The sequence below is a fragment of the Candoia aspera genome, chromosome 1, assembly GCF_035149785.1.
Source record: "Candoia aspera isolate rCanAsp1 chromosome 1, rCanAsp1.hap2, whole genome shotgun sequence".
NCBI classification, from domain to species: domain Eukaryota; kingdom Metazoa; phylum Chordata; class Lepidosauria; order Squamata; family Boidae; genus Candoia; species Candoia aspera.
In genome coordinates, this window is record NC_086153.1 from 23286203 (window position 1) to 23305014 (window position 18812).

Genomic DNA, 18812 nt, shown 5'->3' on the forward strand with positions numbered 1-18812 from the left:
GCATTTATTATACTCCTATATAAAGGTTGTTTGTACCCTCCTTAAATGGGCAGAACCTTGTGGTCTGCACAGTTCATCAAATTTGGCTCAGGTAGGTCATGTGGTCTCCACTCCTCAGTTGGATTGTGGGGAATTTTCCCCTTCAGTCACAAGCTGTCATGAGCCAAAGGTGTGATGACACCACACACACACAAACTTAAATGCAACCATTGGCTGCCTCAAAAGAAGTACAGTATTAAGATCAAGATAAGTCATTTTGCCATTCTTTACTGCATTGATCACCTAGAATATTGTGTTCAATTATGGATACTGCATATTTTGAATGACATTAATAAACTGGACATATCCAGGGGAGAGCACCAAGGGTCCGGAAGGAAAAAACTTTGAGGAATGGTTGGAGGTGTTGGGTACTTTTAGCCTATAGAGAGAAGACTGGGGAAACAGTCTTCAGGTATCTGAAGGGCTGCCATACTGAAGATGGAACGGAATTGTTCGGAGTTGTTCCAGAAGACTGGAATGGGTTTAAATTAGAAGGCAGCAGATTTCAGTTGAACATCAGGAAGAATTTCCTAAGAGTAAGACCTGTTCATACAGGGAAAAGGCTACCATGGAGGTGTCAAACTCGCCTTTGTTGGGGATGTTTAACCTGGATGGCCATCTGTTGGGGATGCTACTGGTTTTTTGCACTGAGCAAGTGGCTAGAATATATAATCTTCCTTTCAACCTTTATATTTTATGATTCAATAAAATATTTGTATTTGTATGGATGTGTATGTAATTTGTATGCACATCTGTGTATTTGATATATGGAGCAGAGAAAGGAAAGCTACTGAGAACATGCTAGAGAGAACTAGTACTCACCAAATAATTCATGATACACCTCTCACTTTTAAATCTTACCATTGTTGTTGACCATATCAATCTGTCTGTTACATTAAATTTCAATAACCTGTCTTCTGCCTTCAGGATACAACTTGTGTCAGTTTAAGATGCCAGATGAGGCAAATAAATGAAATGCCAAAGATATCCCCAATCTTTGTATAAAAAACTCTCAGCACTAAGCAAGCATCACTCTGCTGTGATAAATTCCTAACCTGGAGTATTTTAAGAAATTGTAAAGAATAGAATTTGCCCATATATGCTGTTTCTGCCTACTTAAGATATTCTGAAATGTTGAAAGCTTAATCCATGGATATTAATTATTAAAAATGAATGATGTAAAATATTCAAAAGATAATTTTGATTGGAGGAAATGAACTCAACCTGAAAGAGAGTTTACCTTTATAACATACGTTAGCGATATTGTAAAACTGCTATGTCTTTTATGGATGTTCTTGCTCTTTCCCTATCTTTTCCATAGGGCATTTCCTCTGAAATCTAATCTATCCACCATAAAGCTCACCTAATCTAGAAAAACTAGGTTATGACAACTGATTTGTGATAAATGGGAACAACCATTAATGATTTGACAAAACCCAATACTTTGGAAGATTATCATTAGGGCGAGGATTTCTATGACCTAAAATGTTAGAAATATGCAAGCATTTATGACCTTAAAACCATTTAAATATGACCAATTAAACCAAAAATATGACTTTTAAAGCAAAAATATGACTTTACAATTTTTCTGAAATTAGCACCCAATTTTTAAAAATCTGTGCTTACACACACATACACACGCACACACACACTAAAAGGTTTATTCTTCTTCACTTCCAGTGCAGAAGTGCTAGTATTGAAGGAATCCAATGAACATTTTGAGAGTAAAATGGTCATCCCTGGATTAGTTTTCATTAACAGCAGAATTGCATTGGATGACCACCTGCATCTTGAGGTTATCAAACTCAAAACTCCTTCTGTCATCCACCAGTATGTTCTTGTATCTGGAGAAACTCCGTTCAACATCACAAGAGGTTATAGGAACAAATTTTAAAAAAAGCAAACTCTTCTGGAGAAAATTCTGGCTCGAAGTCTTCAAATTTTGCTTCTAGTCCATTTAGAACGTTACTTATTTTGCAAAGAGTTGAATAACCCAAATTAGATTGCAGCACTCTTTGCAGTTTATCACTAATTTTTTCAGCCCCTTTCCCCTTTGCTTGCTTTAAATCACTCTCAGTTTGTTTTACAATGTTCAGTGCAACACTAAGTTCCATTCCTACAGTTTCAAGGCGGGTGATTGCTCTTGATAATCCAATGAAGTTAGATCCTATATATGTTAAGTTTCCAGCCGAGGTTTCAGAAAAGGAATCTTGCACAATCTTGATGGAAGAAGAGTCACAACAATCAAATTCTTTAACTATCCACTGCAAGGAAGCATAATTTGTGAAATAATACATAGCCGCATCCAGCCAAGTCCCCCAACATGTCACAACAGGTTGCAGAGGGAGAGCCAAAGCAGGAGCAATTTCTTTGAACTTTTGTACTCGAAGTGGAGCTTTAATGAACATTTTTTTCCCATTCAAAATTATCTTATCTACATCAGGACAGTTGCTTCGAATCTTTTCAGCCACTTTGTGTAAACCATGTGCAAGGCATACGATATGGATCATTTTTTGATAAAGAAGTTTAAGTTCCTTGGCTGCTTTAGTCATGTATGGAACAGCATCTGTTACAAAGAGAAGGATATTTCCCCTTTTTACACCATTCAGCCAGAGTAGTTTCATAGAATCGTCAGCTTTGCAATAGTGGAATTGTTTATTTTTTATAGAGTTTCACATGTTAGAAGAAATACTTCACCAGGCTTGTCACATTTCAGAGTGCCATTAATAACACTGGCTACATATCTTCTGTTTACATCACTTGTTTAATCTATTGAAACCCATATCTTATTGTTGTCAACAGCAGATCTTATCTTTTCTAACACATCTTCATAGCAGGCAGAGATGTAATTTTTCCTTACAGTTGATTCATTTGGAATCAGGTGACTGGTGTACTTCTCCAAATAGTGCCTGAGGCTACCACTACCTAATTTCCTTAAGGGAATATTTGAAGGAACCATCATTGTACAGAGATCCGTACAAAATTCTGACTAGGTATTTGATGAACCTGCAGTTGAAGAAGCAGCTCTCTAGAAAAGGAAACATTGCCTGTTCTCAGTGAAGGTAAATCTTGCTAAACAACTCTTGTGTTTCACCATGTCACAATGTTGTTGAATATTAAAACTCTTTTGGGCCGATACTTTAACTTCACACAATTTACAAAACAAAATATCACCATCACTAACTGAAAATCTGCTCCCCAAATTCTTGAACAAGATGCCGTAATTTCACACTCGCTGAACATCTACTTTTAGGCATGTTGAAATCAGATTGCAGCTCTCACGTGACTCCACTACCTCGAACACACACATACCTGAGTTGGGGAGCAAATGAGAAAAAGAAAAAAAAAAAATAGGCAAATTCTCACTCTTTTTTTCATGCCAGGTCAGGGGAGAAGCCTCTGCCTGCTGAAGTCATTTTAAAAAATGACTCTCCCTCTCTTACACACACACACACACACACACACACATACAGCCCTGAATTGCAGAGCGAATAAGAAAAAGAAAAAAACAGGCAAATTCTCACTTCCTTTGCTGGCTTGAACTTGCTGGCTTATCAGGAGGGTTGCCAATGACCAAAACATGACCAAAATATGACGTTTGTTACAAAATTAAGCAGAAATATGACATAACACCTTTAAAAAGTCAAAATATGACTTTTTGGGCAAAATAAAAAGCATCTAATTCTCACCAGATTACTCTAAAACATGTTTTAACTTACTTATAAATTCAAATAAAGGTTCCAGAAAAAAATATGACATGTCATAAAAATCCTCACCCTAATTATCACATAATTTGAAATAATGATGGCAAGGGATCTCAGGACAAATTTCTCCTTGGAGTTTCAAAATCTATTATACTTGACTGCCAGTTTGGTCTAGTAGTTAAGGCACTAGGAGCAGAGAAACTTGAGTTCTAGTCCTCCCTTAGGCATGGAAGCCAACTGAGTGACTTTGGGCCAGTCATGTTCTCTCAATCCTAGGAAGAAGATAATGGCAGCTACTTTTGAAAACATTACATAGAAAACTTCATGGACTTGTTCATATTGTCATTCGGAGTTAAAACTAATTCAAAGGCAAAAAAATATATATCATTCAGGCTGCCAACCAAATAAGAAGCTCTGCTTTCATGTTACTTAGAAACAGGGTCTCTAACAGCACTGTTTTTGCTCTGGAATAAGCCTATTCTGATCTCATTTGCTGGAGTTCCATCAGATGCTGCTGTTCCATTGCTTTGAATACAGTGTTACTTATTTCTGAACTAAGGAAATTTTGCCAAGGTCCTAATTTACCGGACCCAGTCTGCTTGTTAGGAGGCCCTCTGCTGACACCATGACTCTCAAGTATACCACAGATTAGTTCAAGCTGGGTGAATACTCTACCTGAGAACTTATGTGCTAGCTAGTATATGGCTTCAAATTGTGCTACCTGCTTTCATCAATAGGGCCTTTAAGAGTGTAAGTAGCCCTTGGATGGTTAATGGATTGGATCTTCACAGGTAACTGTGAAAGGCCTTCATTATAGTGACATCATGGCTAACTGGATGCAAATTTTGCAGCCCCGGTAAGGCATGATTCCAGCCTAAAAAAAGATGGCCTACTGAGATACCAAGAGTCTCTTATTTCTCAAATTATCATTAATCAGGAGCCATATACCCCTACACTTAATTATTCAAAGCACTAACCCAGGGCAAAAGTGTTTTTACTTTAAAGATGTTCTTAGCAGCTATGACTTCCCCACTTTTTAAAAACCCTAGAATAAAAACTGGGGATTTAATTTCGATTGGAATAGTAATATAAGAGCTTCTTTAACTCTTTGCCCTCACTGTTGTTCTGATCTGGGTTGGACTCCTTTACTTATAGCAAGACTGAGACTAGGTGAAATAAAATTGAAGATCAACTTACCGAAGTATTTCTCCTTTGGTGAGAAATGTCAACACCTGCAGGAAATGACAAAGATGTCACACTACAAAATGTGCCATCCTTATTTCCATCGCTAGTGTGATGGGATAGCCATATTGGAACCTACCTGCCTCTTTTCAAACACAAAAAAAGAATGCAAATGCAGCCACAATTATTGGCAGAAACCACCTCATTTTGCACATAGGAATATGTAAGATAAGTCTGGGAAGCTTTCCTTGGCCATTCTTTCTGATTCCTTAGGAAGGTTAAAATAATGTTTGCATAAAATGTGTGGAATTGAGGTAAGAGAATGGTCAAGAGGCTTTAGGAGACTCGTTCCTTAAGGTGTCAAAAGAAGCAAGACAAGTATCCAGATCCAGGGCTGGGCATGAGCTCCCTATTCTGGTTAGGGTCCTCTAAGAAGATTTATGCTGTATTATCCGAAGGCCTACCTAATTGCAGCATCCCGTTTCATTATCTGGGAAGCCCAAGAGCACAGCAGTAAGGCAGTAGCCTTCTTTCACTGTTGTTCCTCAGTTACTCATATTCAGAGTCAGGATCCAGGGAGGTCCAGGATCCAATTCAGTAGGCTGCTTGAAAGATTTGGGTATCCCTAACTGAAGGATGGACAACTTGAAGCCAATAGACTGCATGTGCTCCTTCGTTCCCCAGGCCTTCCAGAAATTGGGCTGCTGAATTTAACTGGCAAACCACTGAAAACAAAGGTATAATTTCCTGGTGGTGGAAAAACACAGCATTACATAAGCCTCGAAACACGACATTCTGTGCCCTGCCTACCTTGGTGACCCTACTGAATCAGTGCCACTGTGGCCTTCAGCTTCCCAAAACCTCGAGCGGGGAGAAAAGGAGAATGTGGTTCTTGGTCAACCAAACAATTGCCTATCCTTGCCTTCATTTGTCTGGGCCTCAGTTTAGTTTATACTGAAGAAATCTTAATTGAACTGGCCTACCAATAATATAGTTAAACACACAAGTGTAGCAGCCATTTCAATCATATCCTAGATAGTTGTGCCTTCCTACTGGTTGGATGTGGAATGGGGTCCTGAGTTTTTGCTAGGATGAAATAGCAGAATATTGTTTTGTATTCCACATTTGCCTGTTATACATCACAAGTAATGATGACAGCCAATGGCTGGGTTTGGGGAATGGATGCCTCTTACCTGGTATTCTTCTAACTCCCCTTTCTTCATGGAGTGACTCGTGCATTGGCCCATTCTCCTGCCTGGAATTTCAGGAGCCAGAAGAAGAAGAAGAAGAAGAAAACAAGCCTCTTGTAACCCCTGGCAACCAGATATACATAACTAATAAATGCAGCACCATCTCTTTCAGGTTTATGGGGGCACAATGGCTTCTTCCATAAAGTTTCTGTATACCAGGGACACACAACTGGACTTGGCCTTTGAGGGCACAGGGGCATGGGGGTGTGTGCTTTAAAAGCAAACCTAATTGCAATGCTAAGTGGATTACATACAGCAAACATATCTTATTTTACGTTTCTTTCACATTAAAAATACAATCTGATGGCAGCTTTAGTGGGTTCCCCAAAACCTTGGGTGAGGCTCTACAGCAGTGTTTCTCAACCTTGGCAACTTCAGGTTGTGTGGACTTCAACTCCCAAAATTCCCCAGCCAGCTGGCTGGGGAATTCTGGGAGCTGAAGTCCACACATCTTAAAGCTGCCAAGGTTGAGAAACACTGCTGTAGAGCCTCACCTAAGGTTTTGGGGAACCCACTTGAGTCTAGGGCTGTAGGTTACATTTCATCCCTATATCTTTTTGCCTATAGCTGGAATGAATGAGCTCCAAGTTTTGGGGGATCTGCTTTGTTTTTTTTCAAAGTCCACAAAGTCCAAAAAGTAGTTCCTTCAAATTGGATTCCACTCCTAGATATGCCCATGAAGGTTTCTTGGCAATAATTTGGGAGCAGTTTGCCAGTGCTTTCTTCCAAGATGTTTTTTCAATTTCAAAGATGTTGAAATAGATGCTGTGCCCTATAGCCTGGGATTTCCTGGTGGTCTCCCATCCAAGTACTAACAAGGTCTGACCCTGCTTAGGTCAGCCAAGGTCATCTAAGTGCTGCCAACTGAGGGCTTACCTGCCCAAACCAGTTGCTTTAATAAATTAAGAATAGCGTGTCTCATAGAATTGAAATTACTTCTCAGTTTGAGCTCAGAATCCATTCATACTAATGATTGTTAAGCTAGTTTGCACTAAACACATAATTTGTGTACTGAATGAATCAGTTTTCTGGGTCCACAAAGTACCTGAATCATGAACTAGCCAAACCAACCAATGTTTTCCTTCATGTTTTTTTCTCCATTTCAGTAGCCCAATTCATGAAAAAACAAAAGTAGCCTGTAGAGACTTTCACTATCAACAGTCTGTAACTAAAGCCTCACTTTAGCCTTTTGTTCATATTTTGTTACTTTAAGCCATTTTTTTTCTCAACCTCACTGAATTCATTGGTTATAATTATGGTGACCATATTTTCTTGGAAAAAAGGACAAACCTGAAAAAGGGGCACATCTGAAAGAGGTTCTTAAGGATAAAAAAAAAATTGCTTATGTTGATAACTTTGCTTTACAAAGGAAAATTCAAGAGGAAAACCAAGAAAGACTTTACAAAAATGCATATTCTAATAAAAAATATCTAAAATCAAACAGCGTATGTCAATTTATTTAAAAAAGACAATTCAGTTTCCGTATTTTTCACATGAATGTGAAAGACTGTGGTGCCATTTGTACGGTAAAAATTAAATGGCCAAAATAAAGGGCAAAAGTGAGTTTTTGAAAAAAATAAATCTAAAGGACAGCTTTCTGAAACAAAGGAATGTCCTTTATAATAAAGGATATATGGTCATTGTATAATAATCTTACTGGGTATAAATTATCTGCCCTAGAAGGATGTGGAATTGCAAGTCTCCAAATATTGCGACAATGCCCTGCTATCCCAGCTGGCATGGCCATGACCCAGCTGAACCACACTGAGTATTGTAGTTCAGTTAGATCTAGTGGGCCATAGTCCTTGCTCTTGATACACTGTATGCTCTATAATCATTTATCCAATCCCAAATCTTGTCATCACACTTGGACAGATGTTTGCCATTGATCTGTAGCCAAACCCATCAAGTGGTTTGATTCATTAACAACTCTGTGAGACTGTGTAGGTGGTCTATCCTCTATGAAGAACAGAAGAAAGCCTCCACATAAACTGGATTCCGCCACTGTAGATTATGCTGCAGGCAGTGAATAGCTCATATGGACCTCTCCCCACTTTTCTCATTAAAACCTTTCTGATTCACTTTTTGACACCTACCTTCATACAAAATTGTTGATACCAGGACTGGCCACAGGGTATGGTAAAAAAAGTCAAGATGAAACCTGGTCCGCAAATCAAGTGGAGCTCTAATTGTACTGTCATGGCTGCCATCCTGACTTTTTAAAATCATACTCTGCAAAAAGCCCTGGTTGATATCAAGCTGTGAAACAGAGAGCTCCCTGACTTCAACAAGTGTGTTGGTAACAGAATTTAATGTGTGGAGCAAATACAAATGTTGGACTCATTCTTGGAACCTTTTGGTAGTTCATCTAGGGTGACCAGTGGCTACAGGGGTGATGTAGGGCTGGAGTCACTTGGACAATAACAAAATGTGAAGTGATTGTACTACTTAGCATGGGAAGATATAGAATTAGTCTTTGGCTGGATTTTTTTTAAGGACATTTGAAAGGATGTTTGTTTTATAAACTATGCTTAATTGATGTTAGGTTGTATACTATTGTTTCTATGTCATTTTAGCTTCAAAAGAGTGAGCGTGGTCAGAAGAAACTTCAGAAAGGGGCTTAGGGTCAGTGGATTTACCACCTCCCCAATGTGAGTGATGTGCCACTGAATCTATCTGGACTCCTGTAGACCAGCCACATGGACAAATGGTCCCCATCTCTGCCTGTCTCCATAAAAACTCATAGCTTTTCCAAGAACACAAAGGGCAGTATATTCCAAAGTCATATTCCATTTCCCCCCTCTTCCCCTTTCCTCATTCTATTCTGTTTTTATCAATTTATGAATGCATAAATTGGCATGTATGATTAAATAATGCATTATTTATTCCGCTATACTAAAAAAAACCCCTCCTAATGAAAACTTTAAATTATACTAGAACAAATGAAGTGTTGTGAGAATTCCTGGCTAGAAGCCAGCCAGAGATTCTGCAAAGGACAAAGAATAGGAGCTCAGTTTCTGCCTCTAAATCATCTGAGAGTGAAAGATAATTCTATTTATCAGGTGAAGAGAGTTGGTCTCTTCAGATAGCACACTCTGCAGCAGGTAGCAGCAAAGAATATATATATATATATATATGTATGTATGTATGTATGTATGTATGTATGTATGTATAAACAGCACTGCATGAGACTTGCGATTTCCTGAATATCTCTTAATGTACAGTATGTATAGCATTATCAGAATGTATAGTATTCTCATATATATTATCCTATATTGTCACATAATACCGTATATGAGAAAAAAATCAAAGTAAGCAGTCTGTGCTGGTACTCTTCTTACAGAGAAGAACGTATAGGGATATTCCAAAGTTCAGTTTCTGGCCCTGGAGGTTAAAAGGATCACATGTGGCATAGGAAGGTCATAACCTCAGGAGTTTTAATATCCATAATGAGAAAGCGGTATCAATAGTCTGCTAGCAGCAAGCTCCATGTGTGCACCTAAAGATTTATTGCCTGCGGAATTGCTTTATGCAACTCTGAAGCTGTGTGTGTGTGTGTGTGTCTGTGTGTGTGAATATACAAACACACATACATGTACAGTATATATATTCACAGAGTAAAAACAATACACATTTTAAGTTAAGGAGAAGAGAAATAAAGAAAAGTAATAGAAAAGTGAAAAAGAAATAAAGAAAAAGAGATAGAAAAGAAGGAAAAAGAAGAAAGAAAGAATAATAAAGAAGTGGCTTATGATCTGTAGTAATTGATCTTTCTCTAAGCAAACAAGTTAATTCTGCCATCTCTGCTATTTCTGTCATCTTCACCAACCATTCCTCCATTGTGAGTATTTTAGAATCTCTCCATTTTTGCTCATACAGTTGTCTTGCAGCAGTGATCATATATAAAAATAATCTTCCATGGCTTTTTTCTAGTTGTCTGTCCATTAATCCCAGCAAAAAAAGTTCCGGTTTCAGCTGAATCTTAGTCTTTAAAATTCTTTGTATCAGTATATACATTTGAACCCAAAATGTTCTGGCTTTTTTACAAGTCCACCAAACATGATAAAACGACCCTTTATGTCGTCCATATTTCCAACATAAATTTCAGGTACCTTTATACATTCCAGATAATTTTTTTGAAATCATATACCAAGGGTACACCATTTTGTAAAAATTCTCTTTTAGGCTATAACATAATGCAAATTTCAGTCCTTTCAACCACATGTTTTCCCACTGTTCCAACAATATGTTATGTCCAAAATTCTTAGCCCATTTTATCATACACTTCTCCACCTATTCGTCCTCCATTTCAAATTTCAGCAAGAGTTTATACATTTTGGCAATTACATGTTCATCATTTGTACATAATTCAACTTCCAATTCTTACTTTTGCTGCTCAATTCCAAATGTCCTGTTATCTACCCTGAATCTTTCTCTTAGCTATGCATACAAAAAACATTGAAAACTAAATCCCTCTGCAGCTCTTGATTTCATCTATTTTCCTTGTTCTTGTTCTAACAATTCTCAGTAGGTTAACCATTTCTCTTTACTCACTGTTTCTTTCCTATAAAATGCTTCTGCTGAGACCCATAAAGGCATTTTTGTCTGGGTTTATTATTCCATATTCTCAATATGGCACTTCTGACATAGTGATTTTTAAAATCTACATTAACCTTACCTTCATTGTACCAAAGAAAACCATGCCATCCAAACCTCAGATCATGCTCTTCTAATTCTAAAATTCTTTATTTCTCAGCAGCACCCATTCTTTCATCCAAGCCAAACAGTTGGCTGCAAAATATAGTTTTAAATCAGGCAATCCCAATCCTCCTCATTCCTTTGCATCTTGGAGAACTTTATATTTAACCCTTGTCTTCTTCCCTTGCCATACAAACCTAGATATATCTTTCTGCCATTGCTTAAATGATATATTGATTGTCAAAATAGGTAGTGTTTGAAACAAAAACATCGTTCTAGGCAATACATTCATTTTTATAACAGAGATTCTCCCTAACTGTAACAATTGTAGTTTCCCCCATCTTAACATGTCCATCTTAATTTCATTCCATGTCTTAACATAATTGTTTTGAAATAACATACAACCCTAACCCTAACCATTTTTTCCCAAGAGTGTCATTTGGTTTTCTATTTTCATATTTTTTGTTAACACCTTAGTCTTTTGGTTATTAATTTTAAAACCAGTTAATGCACCAAAATCCTTTAGTGTTTCCATTAATATTTCTATTCCTTCCATAGGGTCTTCCAAAATTATCACCAAATCATCAGCAAACACCTGTAATTTATATATTTCCCTTTTAATCCTCACTCAGCAGTTCTCTCATCTTGTCTTATGTCTCTGTTGAATACTTCCAGAGCTAATATGAATAACAATTGTGACAGGGGACAGGGAATTGTTATTCTTATTACATTGTCTTGTCCCTTTCAGTATCTCACAATGTTTTGCTAATTCTCCATTTACAATTATTTGTGCCTTTTGTGAGGTATAAATCGATTTTACCCATTTAATAAAATTCTCACCTAAGTCTGAAGGTGGCATATTTTGACACATGCTGAAAAGGCAACATCTTTAGGGGCATAGTCAGTTTCTCCTCATATGTCCATGTAGAAAGTTTATACATGAAGAAAATCTTTCTTAGAAGCCAGGCTGATGTGAATTCTTTTTTTTTTTAAAGTTGGGGGATACCTGTTTCCGAGAGACATTACATTTTGCAAATTTCTGATGTCATTAGCAACCTGGAACATGCTTTACCAAATTAGTTCTTTTTATTTAAGGGGAAAAGATCTCTTTTGCTGAACAAACTTTGCTTGTTTGGAAGTTTTATAAAAAAAACATAAAGTCCTTCCAAGATCAAACAATTCTGGGCAGGGGCTATATGATTCGCTGTTCTCCCTTTTTTGCCTACTATAAAGTTTTTGCCTGCCAATGAGTTTCGCACATCAGTAGCTCATGTTCATTTATTTCCATTGTCTTATGCTTTTTTCCCTGCCAAAAAGGTTTAGGGTTATTGATCGATGGTTGACAGTTACCTCTATGAATATACAGTATGTAGCCACGCTGTAATCACAACAAGTATATTGCACCAGTCAATTATGTCTGCGGTGGGCAAAAACTTTTTGGACATGAGATTTTTGTTGGAAGTTTTGGCACATCCAGCATGCCTCATTAACATGTAAATTAAGTCAACCAAAATACAATGAGGAAGCTGTTTGTTGCCACTCCCACTTCCTGTTTCTCCTCTCTTTCCCTCTTCTCCACCCAGGGGTAGGCTGCATGGATCCTGCTGTCTTCACCAGGACCATGTGCTTGGGCCTTGATGAGGGATTCTGCCCTGTTCTTTCACACACCTCTTGGCAGCTGTAGGGCTGAGAGTTTAGGGCAAACTATGTAATTAGAAAGGAAAGAAGAACAAAGGAACTTCATCTTTTTCCACCAAGATGGATGTAGCAGAAGCAACAACGAATAAAGTCAATAATCTTCTTTTTACTTCTTAACCTAATGTGTCTAAGTGTGTGATTCTTTATGCTTGGGAGGGCTGAATGTGTAAGAGCAATAACCTGTGTTTCTCTGGCATGCTCACTGAAGCTATCTAAGATAATTTCCTTTTTCTGTGCTGGCTTCTAAGCTGTGTTATAAGCTCTGCTCCATTTCAGTGGTTCTAGCAGGCCACTGAATTGGCTTCAGTTTTAACGCTAGTGATAGGCAGAAAAGGAACAAGAGCCTTGAGATCTCCTTAGCACTTTCTAGGTTTTTGTGGTTCAACATGATATTTACTTATTTACTGCTGTTACTTTTCTGCTCCAATCCTCAAGGCTCTGAGTAGTTTATGTGGGAAACCCAGCCATTTTCCTAACATATGGAAAGCCACTTTGGCCTAGTGGTTAAGGTGCTGGGCTAGAAACCAGGAGTCTGTGAGTTCTAGTGCCGCCTTAGGCATGGAAGCCGGCTGGGTGACCTTGGGCCAGTCACTCTCTCTCAGCCCAACTCACCTCACAGGGTTGTTGTTGTGGGGAAAGGAGGAGGAGGAAGGAGCATTAGGTATGTCCACTGCCTTGAGTTATTTATAAAAATAATAAAGGCGGGATAAAAATTAATAATAAATAAAATAATAAATAAATATGGCGTGAACCAGGGTTTAAAAAGCTATGGAAGTCTTTGAGCTAAGTTCACCTGCTGATAACACCCTCCATGGTGTCTTGGCAGTGTCACAAAAACAGTCTGCCATTGGTGGGTTATATTGTTATTTTACTTCTTAGTTTAGCAAACAGTACTAAAATTCCCAGGTGGTCAGTCAAGACTAGCTAAAGTTGAATCTTGCTTCATTCAGGCATATCATGTGATCAGAACAAGTGTGTTTTTGTTATCCTTGGTTTAAAATTTTTCATGTTATGTGAATGTGGTCCTGCCTTTGGTAGATAATTAAGACTTTAATAACTTTAATGATATTGTGGGCCTTTAGTGTTTGGGTCAGCCAAGGCCACATAGCTGCCAATCTAGCTGCAGTAATTAGGCTGGTGGTTTTTAATGTTAATGCCTGTTGACTTGTAGTCTGGGGTATTGTATGACAGGGAAACCTACTGAGCAACAGACAAATAAATACGATCAGAGTGGATAGGGTGAATTTATAGAAAGAACTGGCCATTGGCCATTGCTCTTTCTCTCCCAACCTGATTAAGCAACCTTCTGAAAATATCCTGATGTCCTCAAATCTTCATTACAATCTGATCTGAAGAACTGCTCTATGGATTAGAATGGAGATATACTCTGACAACTACATAGCTCCTGAAAACATAAGGAGCCTTCTCCAAAAAACAGGATTTCTGCAAAGCCCACATTTGAAACGTTTTGTATATGGCAGATGAAGAACTAGCTTTCTTTTCATGTGCAACTTGCTGTCATAGTCAATTGTTTGTCTTCCTTTTTCTGACTGGTTTCTATCAGTCAGGAAAAACAAGGAATTAGTCTTGCCTTTGGTTTACAGCAGTGTTTCTCAATCTTGGTAACTTTAAGGTGTGTGGACTTCAACTCCCAGAATTACCCAGCCAGCAAAGTAATTCTGGAAGTTGAAGTCCACAGGTCCTAAAGTTGCCAAGTTTGAGAAACACTGGCGTACAGTATATTATTTGTAAATGTTTGAGGTGTGGGGTAATAAAATTTACAATTTGCTCTTTGCATGCCATTAACTCTATATTCCACTTATGAAAAGGTGATTGCAGGGTGCCAGCAAGCCTTGGGGTCTCACCTCCTTACACTGCACATCGTGGTTGGCATGTCTATCACCTCTCTTGTCACTGTCAGTCAAGCTGGGGCAGGTCAGCCACAATCTCAGGATGAGCCTCAAACTTCCTTATACCGGGAATTGAATTAAGCTTCTTAATAAAGTTCCTTGCCCTTTCCCCAATTCTTCTCTAGCAATTACCTCAAACTGAGCATCTTTCAAACAGCTCAGAGTTTATTGTCTTGCCAGTGGAATCCACAGTGATTCCTGACCAACTATGCAGAATGAGAACACCAGATATCCACCAAGAAATCCAGAAGAGCTGGACACAAAGAAGGGCAAGTGATCCTTTGTAAACAACCTTCTCTGTGATATACAACTATCCCTCTACTCACAATAGATCTGTAATTAGAACATGAATGAGATGGTCCCATTGGGCAAGCATTGGTAAATGAGGTGAAGGCCCATGGTGTTCCCTTTAAAATGCAGAAGTCTTCTTAAGGGCCTGTTAAGTATCTTGAATTCACATTTGGTGAGTAATTCATTTTAGAATTTTCAGATTCAAATGGAGGAAGAGAAGTTCTTTCAGCCCAAATGTTTATACAAAACATCTCAACTTTGGTTCTTGTATGTGAAGGGGAATGCAGTTACACATGTTCAGATCTGCAATTTTCCCTTTGCAATGTGCACTGTGAGTTAAAACAAAAGTGCACATTAAGGAAAAGTGAACACAAAGAAGCATCCGTTGTGGGGAAATGTGCACAAAAGGAAAAATAATTGCAGAAAAAGTACAATTAGTGCATTAGGAAATAGGCATTTTAGGAGAAAGAGAGGTGAAGAAGTATAAACGCTTTATCATTTCATTTCACTTCATTTCATTTGCCAGTTTTGCTAGCTGATACAGCAATAGGCCGAAATGAACTCAGCATTATAAAATGAGATAAAATAAGTGAAACAAATGTTGACACTCAATAATTACTATTCTCAGTCAGTGGCACTTACGGAGATCAATAAATTAATATATCTACAGATCCCCAGGGAACTCTCTAGCTGGAGTACATCCATAAATTCTCTTAAGTTAGAATGTGGCAGCACTAGCTGTTTTAGCTCTGGCATCATCGTGGCTCTTCATCCATTCTTGGCAATCAAGTGGCTTTTGAAAGCCAAGCTCCACAGATGCTTCCTAAAGCAGAAACTCAATAAAGCTGCTAGCCTCCTAAACGTCCTTGTGTCTGTGGATGGGAAGTACCCCAAGAAGCTTCTGAAATGGACATTTCTATATTCACTTCTATCGAAATGAAAATAAAAGGCAATGCAAATTATCTGTCTGTCTACCTGTCTGTTTGGATCTGTGAAAGTAGAAAATTATGTAGCAGTGTTTTCCAAAAGGTAATGGCAAATAAAGAGGAACCAAGTCTGTCACAGAGGAACAGATAACTGGCTAAAAAGCTAGACACTTAGTCTGTTGTAGAGCATCTCCTTTGGAATCTTTTTCAAAGAATAATGTTTAAACTGTAGCATCAAAACAATAGAGAGTCCTATAGCATCTTATTGATTAACAAATCTATAATGGCAGTGTTTCTCAACCTTGGCAACTTTCAGATGTGTGGACTGCAACTCCCAGAATTCCCTAGCCAGCATGCTGGCTAGGGAATTCTAGGAGTTGAAGTCCACACATCTGAAAGTTGCCAAGGTTGAGAAAAACTGTATTATAGTATAAGCCTCATGGATCACAATCCATTTTACCAGAAACATAGATTATAATGTCTGAAAGGAGGACGAGATAAACATACAACAGGGATGTTGGGAGGGAGGAAAGGAAGTAATGCAGAGGTAAAGGGTGAGGAAATAATTAAAACAGTGATGGGAGGCAGTGAGGATTACTTACAGTGTCCTTGAGTATAATCGAGTCTAATACATTGTTGCATTGAGCAAATACGTAACATGCATACTGAGAAAGTTTGCCCTTTGTTTTGAAAGTTTGTCACTCCTTTTGTGGGGTTGGGGTTCTCAGGATCCGACTAAATAAACACTAGTAAACAATTACCTTCTCTTGAACCATTTTTCCCTTTATTCGTAACATTGCAAAGTGAAAAGCGCTGATTTTTTTTCAGCCATGCAAGGCTAATAATGTAAGCAGTATTTAGCTTAAGCAGATACACAGATTTCCTCCTCCATTTTCCTGAACGGACACAAGAAGGCCAGAATGTAGTAAAAAGCAGTACATTATTTTATGACTCCAACTGCTCTACCTTCCCGGATTAACCATTTCCCTGTCTTCAACGTAATTCTTCTTCTAAAGTCCATGTTTTTATTTTAGAATATAGCTAAGTGCATAACTATGAGTGAAACCTCCCCCACCCCTCAATCAAGGTTATTAATTACACTTAGTTGGCAATCATCAATCATCCTCTTGAGTCTTCTACACATCTTTTTCTTCCTCTCTGGTTAGGTGGACATAGCCCCACAAAGCAGGGTCCTCTGCCACCTTTAGTGATCTTCTTTTCAACCTGAACTCTTTAGTGGTCTTCAGTCCATCCTGAAACAAGCGATTCCTTAGCAGCTGAAACTGCCTAAATCTGGCTTAGTTTGCCAGCCATCTTCTTCATCAAAATCTCCCAAACTTCAGCAACAAGTCTCTCTCTGCCAGCTCTTCAGCACATTTCATCTTTCTCTCCCAGAACATGAGAAACCGTGAGTGGGAAATCCTTACCTATTTCAGTCCCGATATTTTTCCCCAGACAGACTCCAAGTACAGCTTGAGTGTTTGGAAGATCATGTGACAGGATGACAGATAGTGCTTAGCTGCTTCTTTCTATCACAATCCTTATTTGTGGGTATGATTTCAATCCAGCCTTCTTTCTTATGTCTTGCCCTGTCCATGCTGACTGAGTGCATGAAGAAACCCTCTCCAGATTCACAGCATTTTGACTCCTCTGTATATTTCCTGGATTCTCTATGTACTTTTGCACATTTTTGCCATGAGGTTATTCTCTCCACACTTGGGACATTTCTGCCTATAGGCTGAACATTGTTTACTGGCATGCTCCACACCGCATCAGCTGCATTGTTTGCATGCACCTTGCCCTGTTTCCTGCTCCTAGTTCCGTTCTTTGGGCGAAAGCCATGCTTCTGAAGACACTGCTGGTTTCCTTCCTTTCCAGAATTTTTTATCACAGCTGATGGCCAAATCCAAAGTATAATTGTTGTTGTGCCTCACAACTTTTAATTGTGAGTAAGCAACTTCTGCTGCTTGGCATAGATCAACAGGGTTTCCAAAGGACAAATCATCTCTCTTGCTCCTTATGAATTGATCAATTCAATTTATTGTGGTCATAGAACAGTGCAAGCAGAGTGAATATATATAGATCTATCCGAATAGAAACTAAACAAGCTTTCTCTCTTGCCCGATGTCATGCACTCCCCTCTGCAATACTGGATAGTAAATATTAAAAAGTACCATTGGCTGAAAGGCTTTGCCCCTGTGATTCCAGAGAGCTGGAAACTACAGAACATGTTCTTCTTCACTGCCCCTTTTATGGAGACATTTGAACCAGATTCATCCTACCTCGGCTCAGTAAATATCCTGGTCATTCAGACTCAGCCTATGCCCAGATGCTGCTCATAGAGGAACTGCCTTTTGTTACAGCGCAAGTGGCTAGGTTTTGTGCAGCGGCACAGAAGGTCTGCCAGACCCTGATGGGCCAATTTTCTACTAGCCAAACACATCCCACGTAACTGCAATTCATTTAAAATTTAGGTATTATCACTTCTTTGTAATTTTAGATGTTATTATACTTATATAATTTTAGTGTCTATTTTGTAATTTAAATATAGACCGCACCCTGGATCTCACTCATAGATGTTAGTTAGATGGTTTCATAACTGTATTTTAACTTTGTCTCAAATTTTATTTTGTTTATTATCTATTAAGATAGATTTATATATATTCACTGAGCACTCTGCTTGTACTGGTTTACGTAATAAATTGAATTAAAAAAAACACCATTTGGTCTTTGATCAAAGATTCAGTTAATGTACCAAAGTCACAAGACTCGTTCTTTAGTTTCAGATCTGTTGCAAATTCAATTGTCCAGTCTTTTTTTGTAGGTGTGATCTGAAAGCAACTCTTCTATACACTATATTTTTTGAGGCACACAGGAGGCCTCAAATTTCTGCACTAAGACTTTAAAATTATTTCTTTCTTCATGAATATGTGTTATACAAATCAAAGGCATCTGCTTTGGCCACTGTCAGAAAGTGTGATATTTCTTTTTCATGGCAGCCCATTGTCCTCAAGTACAATGGAAAGCTTTGTTGAAAATGTTGCCATTAGTCTTCCATATTGCAAGTAAGCCTCAGTTCTGGTTAGTGGCCACAAAGCATCCTGTTCTTTTTTT